Genomic DNA, 23,420 nt, shown 5'->3' on the forward strand with positions numbered 1-23,420 from the left:
TCACACACACACACACACAGCTAGCTCTGCCCACCAGTCTCACACACACAGAGCTAGCTCTGCCCACCAGTCTCACACACACAGAGCTAGCTCTGCCCACCAGTCTCACACACACAGAGCTAGCTCTGCCCACCAGTCTCACACACACAGAGCTAGCTCTGCCCACCAGTCTCACACACACAGAGCTAGCTCTGCCCACCAGTCTCACACACACACAGCTAGCTCTGCCCACCAGTCTCACACACACACAGCTAGCTCTGCCCACCAGTCTCACACACACACAGCTAGCTCTGCCCACCAGTCACACACACACACAGCTAGCTCTGTCCACCAGTCTCTCACACACACAGCTAGCTCTGCCCACCAGTCACACACACACACAGCTAGCTCTGTCCACCAGTCTCACACACACAGCTAGCTCTGCCCACCAGTCACACACACACACAGCTAGCTCTGTCCACCAGTCTCACACACACACAGCTAGCTCTGTCCACCAGTCTCTCACACACACAGAAGGCTCTGCCCACCAGTCACACACACACACAGCTAGCTCTGTCCACCAGTCACACACACACACAGCTAGCTCTGTCCACCAGTCTCACACACACACAGCTAGCTCTGCCCACCAGTCTCACACACACACAGCTAGCTCTGTCCACCAGTCTCACACACACACACAGCTAGCTCTGTCCACCAGTCTCACACACACACAGCTAGCTCTGCCCACCAATCACACACACACAGCTAGCTCTGCCAACCAGTCACACATATGATATGAAACAAGACTGATAGTCTGTTATAGAGAGGAGATATGAAACAAGACTGATAGTATGTTATAGAGAGGAGGAGATATGAAACAAGACTGATAGTCTGTTACAGAGAGGAGATATGAAACGAGACTGATAGTATGTTATAGAGAGGAGGAGATATGAAATGCTTAGGGAATGTGATTTTGGGAAAGAGGTCATCTTAATGGGAGATTTTAACATTAATTATGAAGACAAGTGTTGTAGGAAAACCCTCAAACGAATCACTAATACCTTTGACCTTACACAGCTAGTTAAAGGGCCAACCAGGGTGACTTGTTGCTCTAAAACACAGATTGATTTGGTGTTCGGTAATAAACCAGAGCGAGTGACTAAATCATTCAATATGGTGACTGGGCTGTCTGATCATAATCTGACACTTCTAGCCAGAAAGCTGTCTAAGAGCAGGTTTAACCTCTCTACTGTTAGAAAGCCGGATCAACTCAGAATACCTAAGAGTGAATTAAACTATTTTGAAAAAGCAATTAAGGGAATGAACTGGAATGATCTCTTGTCCTATACAGACGTGGAAGCTGATAGTCAGGTTTTTCTATCCACAATCCAGACTACAATAAATGGCTTCCTAAAGAAAATCAAATCCAAACCTGGCCAAAAGAGCACTCTTCCTTGGCTAAATGGAGAAATCTGGAAATTGATGAAAGAACGAGATTATGCTCTAAAAACAGCACTAAGATCCAAATTGGAGCATGACAGACGTAGGTTTACCATGTTGAGAAATACGGTGATGAAAAAAATTAGACAGGCCAAGGCAAACTTCTTTATTAACATAATTGGTGAAGCAAAGGGAAATTCTAAATTGATCTGGGAGAATCTAAAAAAGTTAACAGGGAAAGACCATAGTAACACTGCAAAAAGACTAGAAATCATGGTGAATAACAATCTAACACAGGATGCAGTCGAAATAGCAATAGCCTTCAATACCTACTTTATTGACTCTGTCAGGGCACTGACACAGAACCCCTCCACTTGTTTCCTGGGCCCAGTGCTAGTGAATGACACTCAACCTGTCTTCATCATAAGGGAGGTTTCTGAGTCAAAGGTGAACAAGGTGATTAGCTCACTAAAGAACTCTAAAGCCAAAGATGTGTTTGGGATGGACTCTACCTTTCTTAAAAACTACAAAGAGTCACTCATTGGCCCCATTACTAAGGTCACCAACACATCTATTGGTCTCGGTGTGTTTCCAAGGGTATGGAAGTCGGCCATAATAACGGCCATCTTTAAATCAGGCGACCCTGCTGACGTGAGTAACTACAGGCCCATTAGTATACTACCTGTGGTGTCAAAGGTTGTTGAAAAGTGTGTAGCAGAACAACTGATTGCCCACCTCAACAACAGCCCCTTCACATTACACTCCATGCAGTTTGGCTTCAGAGCGAAACACTCCACAGAAACGGCCAACTGCTTTCTTCTGGAAAATGTGAAGTCCAAGATGGACAAAGGGGGTGTTGTGGGGGCTGTGTTTCTGGACCTAAGGAAGGCTTTTGATACTGTTAACCATGAGATTCTCATCACAAAATTGTCCAAGTTCAACTTTTCCCCTGATGCCTTGAGATGGATGAAATCACACCTTGTGAAGGCAGAACTCAGTGTGTCAGAGTGAGCAATGAGCCGTCGCCCACTCGTAGCTATGATGTGGGCGTGCCCCAAGGGTCAATACTGGGGCCCCTCCTGTTCAGCATGTACATTAATGATCTGCCTTCTGTCTGTACTGGGTCTGAAGTTCAAATGTATGCAGATGATACAGTGATATATGTGCATGCAAAGAGCAAACAACAAGCTGCACAAGAACTCACAACTGTAATGGTCAAGGTTACAAAGTGGCTCAGTGACTCACTACTGTAATGGTCCAGGTTACATAGTGACTCACTACTGTAATGGTCCAGGTTACATAGTGACTCACTACTGTAATGGTCCAGGTTACAAAGTGGCTCAGTGACTCGTGTTTGCATCTCAATGTGAAAAAAACTGTTTGCATGTTCTTCACAAAGAGGGCAACAGATGCTACTGAGCCAGATGTCTATGTGTCAGGGGAGAAGCTCCAGGTGGTATCTGATTTTAAGTACCTTGGCATCATACTTGATTCCAACCTCTCTTTTAAAAAGCATGTGAAAAAAGTAATTCAAATAACCAAATTCAACCTAGCTAATTTCCGATTTATACGAAATTGTTTGACTACAGAGGTAGCAAAACTGTACTTCGAAACTATGATACTCCCCCACTTAACATACTGCTTGACTAGTTGGGCCCAAGCTTGCTGTACAACATTAAAACCTATTCAGTCTGTCTACAAACAGGCTCTCAAAGTGCTTGATAGGAAGCCCAATAGCCATCATCATTGTCACATTCTTAGAAAGCATGAGCTCTTGAGTTGGGAAAATCTTGTGCAATACACCGACGCATGTCTTGTATTCAAGATCCTTAATGGCCTGGCTCCCCCTCCACTCAATATTTTTGTTAAACAGAAAACCCAGACATATGGCAGCAGATCCACAAGGTCTGCCACGAGAGGTGACTGTATAGTTCCCTTAAGGAAAAGCACCTTTAGTAAATCTGCATTCTCTGTGAGAGCTTCCCATGTCTGGAATACACTGCCATCAGACACACATAACTGCACCACATATCACACTTTCACAAAATGCTTGAAGACATGGCTAAAGGTCAATCAGATTTGTGAACATGGTCCCTAGCTGTGTGTTGCCGCTTTCCATGTTGTCTGTTGTCTGTGGCTTGTGAGGTGTGGAAACACTTTGTTGCTTTTATGAATTTTGTCTTGCTGCTTTTTGTCCTATGTTGCTCTGTATGCTATGTCTTGCTTGTCCTATGTTGCTATGTCTTGCTTGTTCTATGTTGCTATGTCTTGCTTGTTCTATGTTGCTATGTCTTGCTTGTTCTATGCTGCTATTGTCTATATTGTAATTGTTTTTAATAACCTGCCCAGGGACTGCGGTTGAAAATTAGCCGGCTGGCTAAAACCGTCACTTTTACTGAAACGTTGATTAATGTGCACTGTCCCTGTAAAAATAAAAATAAACTCAAACAAGACTGATAGTATGTTATAGAGAGGAGATATGAAACAAGACTGATAGTCTGATACAGAGAGGAGATATGAAACAAGACTGATAGTATGTTATAGAGAGGAGATATGAAACAAGACTGATAGTATGTTATAGAGAGGAGATATGAAACAAGACTGACAGTCTGTTATGTTGACAGTTACATACAGTGCTACTAGTATGTAAGTTGAGTGCTGTGTGTCTGTATCTGTGTGTGTTAGAACAGCTACTGTAAACACACACACTAATCTGATGCTGTCCTAAAGGTCTCCTCTGCTTCCCCTGACCTGCTACTAAGTGAGTCCCAAATGGCAAACTATCCTGTATATAGCACCCTACAGCACCTGGTCAACAGTAGTGTACTATGTAGGGAATAGGTAGTACTAGTAGTGTACTATGTAGGGAATAGGATGCCATATAGGACACAGTTAAAACTCTCTCCAGCAGGGAGACGGTTTTGAACACACAGCCTCTGCTTTAGCCATCACTGGTCTGGTAGAAACACGTTCCTAAACAACCTCTGTTCTGGGGCCCGTGTTCAAAACAGGAGCGCTGATCTAGGATCAAGAGCCCTCTCTCTGTCCATGTAATATTATCCATTACAACGATAAGACCAAACAGATGTGAGATCAGCCTTGAGATAATATAATATACATGGCTCCCTGCCCAAAACGGTGAACGCTGCCGTGGAGAAGTACTTGGCAATATGTTCCACGTGTCGGAAGTATCATCTACACTATAGAACGTGTGGAGGTCAGTGGATGGAAGGACTCCACACTGTTCAACCCTCCGTTTTAGTTTGAACGTTCAGACACAATATCAAATACAACAAGAAGGAATGGAACTCATACCAACGTCGGAGAACATTCTAGACCAGCTAATGGAAGAAGAAAAACCAGAACAGATGCGTTATTTTTTTCTCATAACAATAAGATAAACCCTTAAGTCTGTCAGAGACGGAAAAATACATGTTTCAGACTTCCATATTCAATTTCACAATAAAAAATTAAAAAAACACCTCTCAAATATATATATATATATATATATATATATATATATAAATAACACTACAAGAGACGTTGCAATGTTGAACAACAAAGTGTGTATATTTTTTATCATGATGCATCAACAATGATTCCGCATATAACTTCACTACAGATGTATCCACATCATCAGGAGAACAGACATTATGGTTAGAAAGTTCCAATGCCTGGGATACGACTGGTCTCAATTACAGACGTTAGTGCTGGAGTCCTGGTGTTCAACCAACAGTTCCACATACGCACGCCACATCAGCAGTAACTGATGAAAACACAGGACCATTGCTTTAACCTTTCCAACGTTTATATCCCCCCCGAATTCTGTTTAAATTCATCATTCTACATACACTCCCATTCCACTTTTCTCTTCCAAAGGGCTCATCAAAATGTCAAGCGTGTCACCCCCAAAAACAATTGCGCTTCTATCCAAGGAAAAACGTAGGCTAACCATTTGCAAAAAAAACTACAAATCATATTGTGTAATACCAATGCGCAAAGTTTGCCTGGTATAATTACTTACGGTTTGGCGTAAAGTTTGTAGGGGGGGAATAAAAGTTGGTGCAACGGAGTGGTCGGTCTCCTTGTCCTGTTGTGTGTGAGCTGTCTGTCTGTTGGACTTTGGACTGATAATAACAAAGCCAAGAGTGATCAACACGACGCGGAGCGGAGCGCGGACGGGACCGAGAAGAGTGGAGATCCTAGCTCTAGTGCCGGGCGTTACGTAACCAGCTGTTAACTTTTAGAAAGGCTCAGCGTCAGCAACAAGCATGTTAGTGTAACGGCTCGGAACAGAGCGAGGGAATCCTCTGCAGTCTCCCACCATTTTAGCGAGCCTGCGCGCAATGCCCTTCTTTAACCCCTAAATCCCCGTGACGCTCGAGCGTAATTATCATGTCTGTATAGAACAAACATCAGATGCATTGATTGGGTAGGCCTACAGACTGAAATTGTATTTCTTTAATGTACCATTGCACGTTGACCTACATTGAGGTATAATAAATCAACGCGGATGATGAGGTGAAGAGACGTTTGACTTTATATATGGGTTTTATTGCAGGTTGAAAGTAGGTTGATGCTGTCGGTAGGGGCTATACTGTCATGAAACCATTAAGCTGTGGCCCCAAAGCTGCAGCTACTAATAGCAACAATACCCCGTGGCGCAGAGTCTATTCCGACCATCTCATTGGACAGATAAAGGCAGAGCCCCCATGATCGGCAGGTAGCCTAGTGGTTAGAGCGTTGGACTAGCGAAAGGTTGCAAGATCGAATCCTCCGAGCTGACAAGGTAAAAATCTGTCGTTCTGCCCCTGAACAAGGCAGTTAACCCACTGTTCCCCTGAACTAGGCAGTTAACCCACTGTTCCCCTGAACAAGGCAGTTAACCCACTGTTCCCCTGAACAAGGCAGTTAACCCACTGTTCCCCTGAACAAGGCAGTTAACCCACTGTTCCCCGGTAGGTCGTCATTGAAAATAAGAATTTGTTCTGAACTGCCTAGTAAAATAAAAAATCCAAACATATGGTATCATCTCATTGGACAGATAAAGGCCGAACCCCCATGATGATCCACACATATGGTATCATCTCATTGGACAGATAAAGGCAGATGATCCACACACATGGTATCATCTCATTGGACAGATAAAGGCAGAACCCCCATGATGATCCACACATATGGTATCATCTCAGAAAGCATGGCCTTTTAACTCTCTCCAATATCCAGTCTGTTTGTGGTAACATTCCACTCTAAGCATTTATTTTATTTTTTATTTTATTTATCCGTTATTTTACCAGGTAAGTTGACTGAGAACACGTTCTCATTTGCAACAACGACCTGGGGAATAGTTACAGGGGAGAGAATGCCAAGTAGTGTAATGAACGTTAAACAGACGGGTACCCAGGCTAGGGTTAATGTTCTAATGGAGTTAACATGTACAGTGAAGAGATGTAGCAGACGAGTACCCAGGCTAGGGTTAATGTTCTCTAAGGAGTGTAATGAACGTTAAGTACCCAGGCTAGGGTTAATGTTCTCTAAGGAGTGTAATGAACAATAAACAGACTGGTACCCAGGCTAGGGTTAATGTTCTAATGGAGTTAACATGTACAGTGAAGAGATGTAGCAGACGAGTACCCAGGCTAGGGTTAATGTTCTCGAAGGAGTGTAATGAACGTTAAACAGACTGGTACCCAGGCTAGGGTTAATGTTCTCTAAGGAGTGTAATGAACGTTAAGTACCCAGGCTAGGGTTAATGTTCTCTAATGAGTGTAATGAACGTTAAGTACCCAGGCTAGGGTTAATGTTCTCTAAGGAGTGTAATGAATGTTAAGTACCCAGGCTAGGGTTAATGTTCTCTAATGAGTGTAATGAACGTTAAGTACCCAGGCTAGGGTTAATGTTCTCTAATGAGTGTAATGAACATTAAGTACCCAGGCTAGGGTTAATGTTCTCTAAGGAGTGTAATGACAGTGAAACAGATGGGTACCCAGGCTAGGGTTAATGTTCTCTAAGGAGTGTAATGAACATTAAGTACCCAGGCTAGGGTTAATGTTCTCTAATGAGTGTAATGAACGTTAAACAGATGGGTACCCAGGCTAGGGTTAATGTTCTCTAATGAGTGTAATGAACGTTAAGTACCCAGGCTAGGGTTAATGTTCTCTAAGGAGTGTAATGACAGTGAAACAGATGGGTACCCAGGCTAGGGTTAATGTTCCTCAAGGAGTGTAATGAACGTTAAACAGATGGGTACCCAGGCTAGGGTTAATGTTCTCTAATGAGTGTAATGAACGTTAAGTACCCAGGCTAGGGTTAATGTTCTCTAATGAGTGTAATGAACATTAAGTACCCAGGCTAGGGTTAATGTTCTCTAAGGAGTGTAATGACAGTGAAACAGATGGGTACCCAGGCTAGGGTTAATGTTCTCTAAGGAGTGTAATGAACGTTAAACAGATGGGTACCCAGGCTAGGGTTAATGTTCTCTAATGAGTGTAATGAACATTAAGTACCCAGGCTAGGGTTAATGTTCTAACGGAGTTAACATGTACAGTGAAGAGATGTAGCAGACGTTCTCTCAGAGCCTGGTGTTTGACCTTCCCCAATGTCACAAGTACTACTGAAGGTTCAGTTTCATGTGTTCCTCTCACACAATAACACAAAGGACTCGGTCTGATAGGTGTGTTCGTAACCAAGCGGGAAGGGGGTATTTACCAGCATACGACTGGGGGAAAACCCCCACACTGAACGCCCCTCCAACTGGTAATTACTAGTGGGGGAAACTCATCATCTCTGAACTCCTGACTCCTCCCACATGCTGACCTCTGATGTCACATACTAAGGAAATTACCTATATAGCAGCATTTTTTGGGGCATTTAAATGTAACAACAAAACATTATTTATAAAAAGCAATGTATTAATGTGTTTTTTTGAACGTTATAATTTGTTTACGAGCATGATGGCTGTACTGTTAGATTACGGTGGACGCGGTTTGTCAGCCAATCAGCGTTTCTCAACGAGTTCAAAACACGTGAATGCATCCAATCCAACTGGTATTTAACACTTCACAACTGGTAATTACCACTTTCCCACTTGGTTAACGAACGCAGACACAGACATCCTATTAAAAGACATCATTCTGTCGGTCAGAGAGGTTGGAATGTTGGAAACCAAGAGAAGGGGGTTCCCCCCCCCCCCCACCCATGGAAATAGAATGATTCTATTGGTCATCATCATGGTCATTGTAATTGTATGGGCTGGCTAGCCCTGCACCGTGCGCTACGCAGTGACACATAGTAGCACTTAGTGACAACAGAGAGAAGCTACACAGGAGAGGCCACTGTACTCAGCCTTGCATGCTACCATGCACCAGGCCAGGCGGCTAGCTGACACCATCCACTGTTGATTGACCTGCCTGGGTAGAGTAGTGAGGTCAGGCTCAGACCAGGGCCAGGCCAGGCAGCTAACCAACACCCTCTACTATTGATTGACCTGCCTGGGGGGGGGGGGGCAGAGTAGTGATGTCAGGCTCAGACCAGGGCCAGGCCAGGCAGCTAGCCAACACCCTCTACTATTGATTGACCTGCCTGGGGGGAGGGGGGGGGGGGGGGGGGGGGGGGGGCAGAGTAGTGATGTCAGGCAGGGCATTAAATAACACAATACAATCGCTCATTCACCTCCAACGTATACAGATGGTACATACAGTATGGCGCTATACTTGTGGTTCAATGGGCTGCTGTGTTCTATCGCGGTAATGTAGGATTGTATGCAATGGTCCAGGACAGGGCTCTCTGGTCCCTACAATGGAGGACTGTGTCTGTTACATAGGCTCCTGTCTGTCTGTCTGTCTGTCTGTCTGTCTGTCTGTCTGTCTGTCAGTCAATACACACTACTGAACAGGCCTCAGGTTCCTCTAGAGCAGAGTTGTTCATCAGCTGTGTGTCTTACCATCCTGTCAGAGAGCCTAACAGCCACAAGGGTATTTGTAACGAGTCCCTCATCTCATCAGTGACCTCTTCTCCCTCTCTCGCTCCTCTTCTCCCTCTCTCGCTCCTCTTCTCCCTCTCTCGCTCCTCTTCTCCCTCTCTCGCTCCTCTTCTCCCTCTCTAGCTCCTCTTCTCCCTCCTCTCGCTCCTCTTCTCCCTCTCTCGCTCCTCTTCTCTCTCTCTCGCTCCTCTTCTCCCTCTCTCGCTCCTCTTCTCCCTCTCTCGCTCCTCTTCTCCCCCTCTCGCTCCTCTTCTCCCTCTTTCGCTCCTCTTCTCCCTCTCTCGCTCCTCTTCTCCCCCTCTCGCTCCCTTTCTCCCCCTCTCGCTCCTCTTCTCCCCCTCTCGCTCCTCTTCTCAGACAGATTATTTCACTTATAATTCACTGTATCACCATTCTAGAGGGTCAGAAGTTTACATACACTAAGTTGACTGTGCCTTTAAACAGCTTGGAAAATTCCAGAAAATTATATGGCTTTAGAAGCTTCTGATAGGCTAATTGACATCATTTGAGTCAATTGGCTAATTGACCTTTACATTGGAGGTGTACCTGTGGATGTATTTCAAGGCCTACCTTCAAACTCAGTGCCTCTATGCTTGACATCATGGGAAAATCAAAAGAAATCAGCCAAGACCTCAGAAATAAAATTGTAGACCTCCACAAGTCTGGTTCATCCTTGGGAGCAATTTCCAAACGCCTGAAGGTACCACATTCATCTGTACAAACAATAGTACACAAGTATAAACACCATGGGACCAAGCTGCCGTCATACCGCTCAGGAAGGAGACGCGTTCTGTCTCCTAGAGATGAACCTACTTTGGTGAGAAAAGTGCAAATCAATCCCAGAACAACAGCAAAGGACCTTGTGAAGATGCTGGAGGAAACTGGTACAAAAGTATCTATATATAGAGTAAAACAAGTCCTATATGGATATAACCTGGAAGGCCACTCAGCAAGGAAGAAGCCACTGCTCCAAAACCGCCATAAAAAAGCCAGACTAGGTTTGCAACTGCACATGGGGACAAAGATCGTACTTTTTGGAGAAATGTCCTCTGGTCTGATGAAACAAAAATAGAACTGTTTGGCCATAATGACCATCGTTATGTTTGGAGGAAAAAGGGGGAGGCTTGCAAGCCGAAGAACACCATCCCAAGCACGGGGGTGACAGCATCATGTTGTGGGGGTGCTTTGCTGCAGGAGGGACTGGTGCACTTCACAAAATAGATGCCATCATGAGGGAGGAAAATTACGTGGATATATTGAAGCAACATCTCAAGACATCAGTCAGGAAGTTAAAGCTTGGTCGCAAATGGGTCTTCCAAATGGACAATGACCCCAAGCATACTTCCAAAGTTGTGTCAAAATGGCTTAAGGACAACAAAGTCAAGGTATTGGAGTGACCATCACAAAGCCCTGACCTCAATCCCATAGAAAATATGTGGGCAGAACTGAAAAAGCGTGTGCGAGCAAGGAGGCCTACCAACCTGACTCAGTTACACCAGCTCTGTCAGGAGAAATGGGAGAAAATTCACCCAACTTATTGTGGGAAGCTTGTGGAAGGCTACACAAAACTGTTTGACCCAAGTTAAACAATTTAAAGGCAATGCTACCAAATACTAATTGAGTGTATGTAAACTTCTGACCCACTGGGAATGTGATGAAATAAATAAAAGCTGAAATAAATCACTCTCTAGTATTATTCTGACATTTCACATTCTTAAAATAAAGAGGTGATCCTAACTGATGTAAGAGAGGGAATTTGTACTAGGATTCAATGTCAGGAATTGTGAAAATGTATTTGGCTAAGGTGTATGTAAACTTCCGACTTCAACTGTTGGTAGTGTCCCAAATTGTGCCCTATTCCCTCTAGTGAATAGTTCACTACTTTTGACCAGAGCACTATGGGCCCTGGTCAACACTAGTGCACTAAATAGGGAATAGAATAGAGAATAGGTTGCCATTTGGGATGCAAGCTTAAGTCATTTTCCCCCCATAGTGACCTCTATGCCCTCTCTGTCTTACTCATAGAAACAGAGTTCTACTAACATTCTAGAATTCCATGTGTTACTCATAGAAACAGAGTTCTACTAACATTCTAGAATTCCATGTGTTACTCATAGAAACAGAGTTCTACTAGCATTCTAGAATTCCATGTGTTACTCATAGAAACAGAGTTCTACTAACATTCTAGAATTCCATGTGTTACTCATTGAAACAGAGTTCTACTAACATTCTAGAATTCCATGTGTTACTCATAGAAACAGAGTTCTACTAACATTCTACAATTCCATGTCTTACTCATTGAAACAGAGTTCTACTAACATTCTAGAATTCCATGTGTTACTCATAGAAACAGAGTTCTACTAACATTCTAGAATTCCATGTGTTACTCATAGAAACAGAGTTCTACTAACATTCTAGAATTCCATGTGTTACTCATAGAAACAGAGTTCTACTAACATTCTAGAATTCCATGTGTTACTCATAGAAACAGAGTTCTACTGACATTCTACAATTCCATGTGTTACTCATAGAAACAGAGTTCTACTAACATTCTAGAATTCCATGTGTTACTCATAGAAACAGAGTTCTACTAACATTCTAGAATTCCATGTCTTACTCATAGAAACAGAGTTCTACTAACATTCTAGAATTCCATGTCTTACTCATAGAAACAGAGTTCTACTGACATTCTACAATTCCATGTCTTACTCATAGAAACAGAGTTCTACTAACATTCTAGAATTCCATGTGTTACTCATAGAAACAGAGTTCTACTAACATTCTAGAATTCCATGTGTTACTCATAGAAACAGAGTTCTACTAACATTCTAGAATTCCATGTGTTACTCATAGAAACAGAGTTCTACTAACATTCTAGAATTCCATGTGTTACTCATAGAAACAGAGTTCTACTAACATTCTAGAATTCCATGTGTTACTCATAGAAACAGAGTTCTACTGACATTCTACAATTCCATGTGTTACTCATAGAAACAGAGTTCTACTAACATTCTAGAATTCCATGTGTTACTCATAGAAACAGAGTTCTACTAACATTCTAGAATTCCATGTCTTACTCATAGAAACAGAGTTCTACTAACATTCTAGAATTCCATGTCTTACTCATAGAAACAGAGTTCTACTGACATTCTACAATTCCATGTCTTACTCATAGAAACAGAGTTCTACTAACATTCTAGAATTCCATGTGTTACTCATAGAAACAGAGTTCTACTAACATTCTAGAATTCCATGTGTTACTCATAGAAACAGAGTTCTACTAACATTCTAGAATTCCATGTGTTACTCATAGAAACAGAGTTCTACTAACATTCTAGAATTCCATGTGTTACTCATAGAAACAGAGTTCTACTAACATTCTAGAATTCCATGTCTTACTCATAGAAACAGAGTTCTACTAACATTCTAGAATTCCATGTGTTACTCATAGAAACAGAGTTCTACTAACATTCTAGAATTCCATGTGTTACTCATAGAAACAGAGTTCTACTAACATTCTAGAATTCCATGTGTTACTCATAGAAACAGAGTTCTACTGACATTCTAGAATTCCATGTGTTACTCCTCCTAGTGACAGTGACCTTCGACAGCATCGTACTGGCAGAGATCGTGGTGTATTCAATCCCACTACTCCAGATTCTCCACTTGCAAACTTCCTGCCATTGATTTAAAAGTATTGCATTGGTGGAAGAATTGGCTGGAGGGAGTTTCCGCCATTGTTAAATCCATGTCTTACAGAGATCGTGGTGTATTCAATCCCACTACTCCGGATTGTTAAATCCATGTTTTACAGAGATCGTGGTGTATTCAATCCCACTACTCCAGATTGTTAAATCCATGCGAGAAAATGTGCAAATTAATACTTTGGGTGAAGAGAGAATCAGGACGCAGCCTTTCTCTCCCTGCTCTCCCACTAGGGAACTTCTGTTGAGACTTAATGAACAGAAACACGATCATACTACCACACAGTCTAGTGTTGTGAATACTTTGGGTGAAGAGAGAATCAGGACGCAGCCTTTCTCTCCCTGCTCTCCCACTAGGGAACTTCTGTTGACTTAATGAACAGAAACACGACCATACTACCACACAGTCTAGTGTTGTGAATACTTTGGGTGAAGAGAGAATCAGGACGCAGCCTTTCTCTCCCTGCTCTCCCACTAGGGAACTTCTGTTGACTTAATGAACAGAAACACGACCATACTACCACACAGTCTAGTGTTGTGAATACTTTGGGTGAAGAGAGAATCAGGACGCAGCCTTTCTCTCCCTGCTCTCCCACTAGGGAACTTCTGTTGACTTAATGAACAGAAACACGACCATACTACCACACAGTCTAGTGTTGTGAATACTTTGGGTGAAGAGAGAATCAGGACGCAGCCTTTCTCTCCCTGCTCTCCCACTAGGGAACTTCTGTTGACTTAATGAACAGAAACACGACCATACTACCACACAGTCTAGTGTTGTGAATACTTTGGGTGAAGAGAGAATCAGGACGCAGCCTTTCTCTCCCTGCTCTCCCACTAGGGAACTTCTGTTGACTTAATGAACAGAAACACGACCATACTACCACACAGTCTAGTGTTGTGATGCCGGGAATAAAACAAAAACATTGACCCGGGGCCTCCCGAGTGGAGCAGCGGTATAAGGCACTGCGCTAGAGGCGTCACTACAGACCCGAGTTCGATCCCGGGCTGTATCACAACCGACCGTGATCGAGTGTCCCAATGGGCAGCACACAATTGGCCCAGCGTCGTCTGGGATAAGGGAAGGGTTTGGCCAAGGGGGCGGAGCTTTACTTGGCTTATCGCCCTCTAGCAACTCCTAGTGGCGGGCCGGGCACCTGCAGGCTGACTTCGGTTGTCAGTTGAACAGTGTTTCCTCCAACACATTGGTGCGGCTGGTTTCCGGGTTAAGCGGGCAGGTGTTAAGAAGGTGATTTGGCGGGTGATGTTTCGGAGGACGTATGACTTGACCTTCGCCTCCCGAGCTCGTTGGGGAGTTACAACAAGACAATATCAGAATTGGGGAGAAAAAGGGAGGTGGTACAAATATATATTTTTAAAGGTTCCTAATATAAGTAAACTGTGACACACAATGACCTCTGAACTGGGGCAGAATGTGTGAAACAATGACCTCTGAACTGGGGCAGAATGGATGAAACAATGACCTCTGAACTGGGGCAGAATGTGTGTGATGTCATTTGAAGAACCTTGATGGAGACAAGATAACCCTTTCCTCTGACCTCTCCCGTTTCCATTAGTCTGTAGGTCCAACAGCACACACACACACACACACACACACACACACACACACACACACACACACACACACACACACACACACACACACACACACACACACACACACACACACACACACTCTCTTAGTTCCATCAGGACACTTTACTTTGCGAGGAAAGAGGCCTTTCCTGTACCGGAAACACAGATAATAAAACATACAGAGGAGGGAGTCATTACTGTATTACCCCTGGAGGGAGTCATTACTGTATTACCCCTGGACTGTTGCTGGAGGGAGTCATTACTGTATTACCCATGGAGGGAGTCATTACTGTATTACCCCTGGAGGGAGTCATTACTGTATTACCCCTGGACTGTTGCTGGAGGGAGTCATTACTGTATTACCCATGGAGGGAGTCATTACTGTATTACCCCTGGAGGGAGTCATTACTGTATTACCCCTGGACTGTTGCTGGAGGGAGTCATTACTGTATTACCCATGGAGGGAGTCATTACTGTATTACCCCTGGAGGGAGTCATTACTGTATTACCCCTGGACTGTTGCTGGAGGGAGTCATTACTGTATTACCCATGGAGGGAGTCATTACTGTATTACCCCTGGAGGGAGTCATTACTGTATTACCCCTGGAGGGAGTCATTACTGTATTACCCCTGGAGGGAGTCATTACTGTATTACCCCTGGAGGGAGTCATTGCTTTATTACCCCTGGAGGGAGTCATTACTGTATTACCCCTGGAGGGAGTCATTACTGTATTACCCATGGAGGGAGTCATTACTGTATTACCCCTGGAGGGAGTCATTACTGTATTACCCATGGACTGTTGCTGGAGGGAGTCATTACTGTATTACCCCTGGAGGGAGTCATTACTGTATTACCCCTGGAGGGAGTCATTGCTTTATTACCCCTGGAGGGAGTCATTACTGTATTAGCCCTGGAGGGAGACAGTGTGTTGACCATTATACAGAGGAGAAGAGGCGAGAGAGAGAGACAGTGTGTTGACCATTATACAGAGGAGAAGAGGCGAGAGAGAGAGACAGTGTGTTGACCATTACACAGAGAAGAGAGGTGAGAGAGAGAGAGACAGTGTGTTGACCATTACACAGAGAAGAGAGGTGAGAGAGAGAGAGACAGTGTGTTGACCATTATACAGAGGAGAGAGAGAGAGACAGTGTGTTGACCATTATACAGAGAAGAGGTGAGAGAGACAGTGTGTTGACCATTATACAGAGAAGAAGAGGTGAGAGAGAGAGACAGTGTGTTGACCATTATACAGAAAGAGAGAGAGACAGTGTGTTGACCATTATACAGAGGAGAGAGAGAGAGAGACAGTGTGTGGACCATTACACAGAGAAGAAGAGGTGAGAGAGAGAGACAGTGTGTTGACCATTACACAGAGAAGAAGAGGTGAGAGAGAGAGACAGTGTGTTGACCATTATACAGAGAAGAAGAGGTGAGAGAGAGAGACAGTGTGTTGACCATTATACAGAGAATAGAGAGAGAGAGAGACAGTGTGTTGACCATTACACAGAGAAGAAGAGGTGAGAGAGAGAGAGACAGTATGTTGACCATTACACAGAGAAGAAGAGGTGAGAGACCCATCCAGACATTAACTCTAAACATAACAACATCACCCTCTGGAGGCGAACTACTGCACAACAGGGCTGTGTTCAGCAGGGCACAACAGAGCTGTGTTCAGCAGGGCACAACAGGGCTGTGTTCAGCAGGGCACAACAGGGCTGTGTTCAGCAGGGCACAACAGGGCTGTGTTCAGCAGGGCACAACAGAGCTGTGTTCAGCAGGGCACAACAGGGCTGTGTTCAGCAGGGCACAACAGGGCTGTGTTCAGCAGGGCACAACAGAGCTGTGTTCAGCAGGGCACAACAGGGCTGTGTTCAGCAGGGCACAACAGGGCTGTGTTCAGCAGGGCACAACAGGGCTGTGTTCAGCAGGGCACAACCGGGGTGTGTTCAGCAGGGCACAACAGGGCTGTGTTCAGCAGGGCACAACAGGGCTGTGTTCAGCAGGGCACAACGACGTGGAGTGTTCAGAAAGAAACAGATGACGTTTAAATCAAAACAGGAATAACAGACAATAGGAATAACTTGGAGATAAGAACTGTTGAGTCTTGAGAAGTTAGAGCATCGCCTGGGCATAACGAGACCACACAAAGAAAAACAGCCAGGGGAAATAAAATATATGTATTTATTGTTGTTCTGTCTATACATATACAGCATGTTTCTACCTTTATGGCACAATGTACATTTAAAATAGACCCCAACAATAACACGTCATCACATTTCCTAAAGCATTGATGCCGTTCATGATGACAAACCCACCGTGGTCCCAAACACACTGAAAGATAGAGACGTGCCTGGATGCAGAGACAGTAAACTTCCTCTATTCTAATATAAGAGATATTCAAATGGCTTGGTGTTCAGAGAAAGTTCAAATCAGACGTGATACCATACCCCCACCCCCAAAAAAACTACATCTCTGTAGAAGTGTCAAAACAACTTATTTATTTATTTATTTAAAGCACGTCAGATCCAACGTGTGACACAAAGTGTCCTAAACCTTCTGTTGTTTTCTGAAGAACGCTTCTAGTATGTTCTCTCTACCTCGATGCAGAAGCAACGGCCCAGTTTCCACGACCCAAAAGCTGAAGTACATCACGATTTTTTAAAAATGTACCTTTTTGATGCACTGCCGAACATAAAATACCTGTTGAGTGGGAGGATTATACTGAAACATTGTCCTGATTGATTCGTTTTCCTTGTGTCACATTATCCCAGACTGAAGAATTATCCTTCAGTCAGTCCAGCAAAAAAACATAAACACATGGAAGAATGTTTGAGTCCCACAAAACAAAACCAGTGTTATTGTCCTTTAATACAACATATATTAGTACAGAACAAAACCAGTGTTATTGTCCTTTAATACAACATATATTACTACAGAACAAAACCAGTGTTATTGTCCTTTAATACAACATATATTAGTACAGAACAAAACCAGTGTTATTGTCCTTTAATACAACATATATTATTAGTACAGAACAAAACCAGTGTTATTGTCCTTTAATACAACATATATTATTAGTACAGAACAAAACCAGTGTTATTGTCCTTTAATACAACATATATTATTAGTACAGAACAAAACCAGTGTTATTGTCCTTTAATACAACATATATTATTAGTACAGAACAAAACCAGTGTTATTGTCCTTTACTACAACATATATTATTAGTACAGAACAAAACCAGTGTTATTGTCCTTTAATACAACATATATTATTAGTACAGAACAAAACCAGTGTTATTGTCCTTTAATACAACATATATTACTACAGAACAAAACCAGTGTTATTGTCCTTTAATACAACATATATTACTACAGAACAAAACCAGTGTTATTGTCCTTTAATACAACATATATTATTAGTACAGAACAAAACCAGTGTTATTGTCCTTTAATACAACATATATTAGTACAGAACAAAACCAGTGTTATTGTCCTTTAATACAACATATATTACTACAGAACAAAACCAGTGTTATTGTCCTTTAATACAACATATATTATTAGTACAGAACAAAACCAGTGTTATTGTCCTTTAATACAACATATATTATTAGTACAGAACAAAACCAGTGTTATTGTCCTTTAATACAACATATATTATTAGTACAGAACAAAACCAGTGTTATTGTCCTTTAATACAACATATATTATTAGTACAGAACAAAACCAGTGTTATTGTCCTTTACTACAACATATATTATTAGTACAGAACAAAACCAGTGTTATTGTCCTTTAATACAACATATATTATTAGTACAGAACAAAACCAGTGTTATTGTCCTTTAATACAACATATATTATTAGTACAGAACAAAACCAGTGTTATTGTCCTTTAATACAACATATATTATTAGTACAGAACAAAACCAGTGTTATTGTCCTTTAATACAACATATATTATTAGTACAGAACAAAACCAGTGTTATTGTCCTTTAATACAACATATATTAGTACAGAACAAAACCAGTGTTATTGTCCTTTAATACAACATATATTAGTACAGAACAAAACCAGTGTTATTGTCCTTTAATACAACATATATTATTAGTACAGAACAAAACCAGTGTTATTGTCCTTTAATACAACATATATTAGTACAGAACAAAACCAGTGTTATTGTCCTTTAATACAACATATATTACTACAGAACAAAACCAGTGTTATTGTCCTTTAATACAACATATATTAGTACAGAACAAAACCAGTGTTATTGTCCTTTAATACAACATATATTACTACAGAACAAAACCAGTGTTATTGTCCTTTAATACAACATATATTAGTACAGAACAAAACCAGTGTTATTGTCCTTTAATACAACATATATTAGTACAGAACAAAACCAGTGTTATTGTCCTTTAATACAACATATATTACTACAGAACAAAACCAGTGTTATTGTCCTTTAATACAACATATATTAGTACAGAACAAAACCAGTGTTATTGTCCTTTAATACAACATATATTACTACAGAACAAAACCAGTGTTATTGTCCTTTAATACAACATATATTACTACAGAACAAAACCAGTGTTATTGTCCTTTAATACAACATATATTAGTACAGAACAAAACCAGTGTTATTGTCCTTTAATACAACATATATTAGTACAGAACAAAACCAGTGTTATTGTCCTTTACTACAACATATATTAGTACAGAACAAAACCAGTGTTATTGTCCTTTAATACAACATATATTAGTACAGAACAAAACCAGTGTTATTGTCCTTTAATACAACATATATTAGTACAGAACAAAACCAGTGTTATTGTCCTTTAATACAACATATATTACTACAGAACAAAACCAGTGTTATTGTCCTTTAATACAACATATATTAGTACAGAACAAAACCAGTGTTATTGTCCTTTAATACAACATATATTATTAGTACAGAACAAAACCAGTGTTATTGTCCTTTAATACAACATATATTAGTACAGAACAAAACCAGTGTTATGGTCCTTTAATACAACATATATTAGTACAGAACAAAACCAGTGGTGTGTTCATCAGGAAACACAACGGGGAAAAACTGACATGAGCGTTTCTTATTGAACAGGTTTCACTGTTTCACTCTGGGTTTTTCTTCTGTTTTGCACCAATATGAACATGACCCAGACCAACATGAAACAGGACATTAGACAACAGTAGTCGTTCTCTGAGCCAGACCTACATGAACAGACAAAGCTGTGTGTCTTAAAATATATATCTTGTACTGCCAATTAAAGTATGTTCACTCTCTACACACAAGTTCTGCCCCTAACTCGAGGTTCCCCAAACAGGCTTATACAAGTTCTACATGACTCACGGGACTTGGTATCTACAGAAGAGACAGTCTGAAAACAACACTGTTCTCTGTCTGCAGGTACATGTTCAGTAACTAGCACATGTGTATAAGTGGCATATCGCAAAATACAATCACCTCATTATTTGGCAATCAGATTTAAAAATATCCTTTCCTAAACAATATTAAACCAGAGCTTTATCTGTGAACACCACTGATTTAAGTGGTTGGGGCTGAGACCAGAGCCCTATTCCCTATATAGTGGTACTACTATAGACCAGAGCCCTATTCCCTATATAGTGGTACTACTATAGACCAGAGCCCTATTCCCTATATAGTGGTACTACTATAGACCAGAGCCCTATTCCCTATATAGTGGTACTACTATAGACCAGGGCCCTATTCCCTATATAGTGGTACTACTATAGACCAGAGCCCTATTCCCTATATAGTGGTACTACTATAGACCAGAGCCCTATTCCCTATATAGTGGTACTACTATAGACCAGAGCCCTATTCCCTATATAGTGGTACTACTATAGACCAGAGCCCTATATAGTGGTACTACTATAGACCAGAGCCCTATCCCCTATATAGTGTACTACTGTAGACCAGAGCCCTATATAGTGGTACTACTATAGACCAGAGCCCTATTATCCCCTATATAGTGTACTACTGTAGACCAGAGCCCTATATAGTGGTACTACTATAGACCAGAGCCCTATCCCCTATATAGTACACTACTATAGACCAGAACCCTATTCCCTATATAGTGTACTACTGTAGACCAGGGCCCTATATAGTGGTACTACTATAGACCAGAGCCCTATATAGTGGTACTACTATAGACCAGGGCCCTATATAGTGGTACTACTATAGACCAGAGCCCTATCCCCTATATAGTACACTACTATAGACCAGGGCCCTATTCCCTATATAGTGTACTACTATAGACCAGGGCCCTATTCCCTATATAGTGGTACTACTATAGACCAGAGTCCTATTCCCTATATAGTGGTACTACTATAGACCAGGGCCCTATTCCCTATATAGTGTACTACTATAGACCAGGGCCCTATTCCCTATATAGTGGTACTACTATAGACCAGAGTCCTATTCCCTATATAGTGGTACTACTATAGACCAGGGCCCTATTCCCTATATAGTGGTACTACTATAGACCAGAGTCCTATTCCCTATATAGTGGTACTACTATAGACCAGAGCCCTATCCCCTATATAGTACACTACTATAGACCAGAGCCCTATTCCCTATATAGTGCACTACTTCTGAACAGAGTCCTATGTGGGGTAAGTATAGGGAGCCATTTGGGCAGCGTAAGCACCAAGCAGTCACGTTGACTGGAGTGTTGCTTTGGAGCCACAATCTAAACCCGTCAAGGCGTTTATCTAAACAGACCGTCAAGGGGCAATCTGCAGTTGAAACAATAACAACGTGTCCACCCCACCACTGTTTTGGTTAAAAGCTGAGGGATGGGGTTGGAGATTTGTAAACACTCTCAAATTCATAGACAGAGCTATGGATGCAAGGACTGACCATCCATGATATCAAATTGCTAGTTCTAACACTGTTTGGGGAGAGGGGGTATAATAAGAACTAGATCTATGGTTCTAGGTCTAATCAGAACTAGATCTATGGCTCTGGGTCTAATCAGAGCTATTTCTATGGTTCTGGGTCTAATCAGAACTGCTATATCTATGGTTCTGGGTCTAATCAGAGCTGCTAGATCTATGGTTCTGGGTCTAATCAGAGCTGCTATATCTATGGTTCTGGGTCTAATCAGAGCTGCTAGATCTATGGTTCTGGGTCTAATCAGAGTTGCTAGATCTATGGTTCTGGGTCTAATCAGAGTTGCTATATCTATGGTTCTGGGTCTAATCAGAGCTGCTAGATCTATGGTTCTGGGTCTAATCAGAGCTGCTAGATCTATGGTTCTGGGTCTAATCAGAGCTATATCTATGGTTCTGGGTCTAATCAGAGCTATATATATGGTTCTGAGTCTAATCAGAGCTATATATATGGTTCTGGGTCGAACTAGATCTATGGTTCTGGGTCTAATCAGAGCTGCTATATCTATGGTTCTGGGTCTAATCAGAGCTATATCTATGGTTCTGGGTCTAATCAGAGCTATATATATGGTTCTGGGTCGAACTAGATCTATGGTTCTGGGTCTAATCAGGGCTGCTATATCTATGGTTCTGAATCTAATCAGAGCTATATATATGGTTCTGGGTCGAATCAGAACTATATCTATGGTTCTGGGTCTAATCAGAGCTAGATCTATGGTTCTGGGTCTAATCAGAGCTAGATCTATGGTTCTGGGTCGAATCAGAACTACATCTATGGTTCTGGGTCTAATCAGAGCTGCTAGATCTATGGTTCTGGGTCTAATCAGAGCTATGTGTATGGTTCTGAGTCTAATCAGAACTATGTGTATGGTTCTGGGTCTAATCAGAACTATGTGTATGGTTCTGGGTCTAATCAGAGCTGCTATATCTATGGTTCTGGGTCTAATCAGAACTAGATCTATGGTTCTGGGTCTAATCCGAGTTGCTATATCTATGGTTCTGGGTCTAATCAGAGCTGCTAGATCTATGGTTCTGGGTCTAATCAGAGCTAGATCTATGGTTCTGAGTCTAATCAGAGCTGCTAGATCTATGGTTCTGAGTCTAATCAGAGCTATGTGTATGGTTCTGGGTCGAATCAGAGCTAGATCTATGGTTCTGGGTCGAATCAGAGCTAGATCTATGGTTCTGGGTCTAATCAGGGCTACTATATCTATGGTTCTGAGTCTAATCAGGGCTACTATATCTATGGTTCTGGGTCGAACCAGATCTATGGTTCTGGGTCGAATCAGAACTATATCTATGGTTCTGAGTCTAATCAGAGCTATGTGTATGGTTCTGGGTCGAATCAGAGCTAGATCTATGGTTCTGGGTCGAATCAGAGCTAGATCTATGGTTCTGGGTCTAATCAGGGCTACTATATCTATGGTTCTGAGTCTAATCAGGGCTACTATATCTATGGTTCTGGGTCGAACCAGATCTATGGTTCTGGGTCGAATCAGAACTATATCTATGGTTCTGGGTCGAATCAGAACTATATCTATGGTTCTGGGTCTAATCAGAGCTGCTATATCTATGGTTCTGGGTCTAATCAGAGCTGCTATATCTATGGTTCTGGGTCTAATCAGAGCTGCTATATCTATGGTTCTGGGTCGAATCAGAACTATATCTATGGTTCTGGGTCTAATCAGAGCTGCTATATCTATGGTTCTGGGTCGAATCAGAACTATATCTATGGTTCTGGGTCTAATCAGAGCTGCTATATCTATGGTTCTGGG

At 42.0% G+C, this 23,420-nt stretch overlaps 1 protein-coding gene across 1 annotated transcript in view; it reads right to left on the reverse strand.

The window, feature by feature from the left end:
• Positions 1-5,618, reverse strand: part of LOC139412286 (CD82 antigen-like) — a 66,153-nt gene extending 60,535 nt beyond the window's left edge. Inside the window, exon 1 of the mRNA XM_071159132.1 lies at positions 5,444-5,618. The gene's annotated coding sequence lies outside the window, so the exon portion shown is untranslated. The remainder of the gene's footprint in view (positions 1-5,443) is intronic.
• Between the last annotated feature and the right edge of the window lie 17,802 nt (positions 5,619-23,420).

Source organism: Oncorhynchus clarkii, chromosome 6 (assembly GCF_045791955.1).
Source record: "Oncorhynchus clarkii lewisi isolate Uvic-CL-2024 chromosome 6, UVic_Ocla_1.0, whole genome shotgun sequence".
Taxonomy (NCBI): domain Eukaryota; kingdom Metazoa; phylum Chordata; class Actinopteri; order Salmoniformes; family Salmonidae; genus Oncorhynchus; species Oncorhynchus clarkii.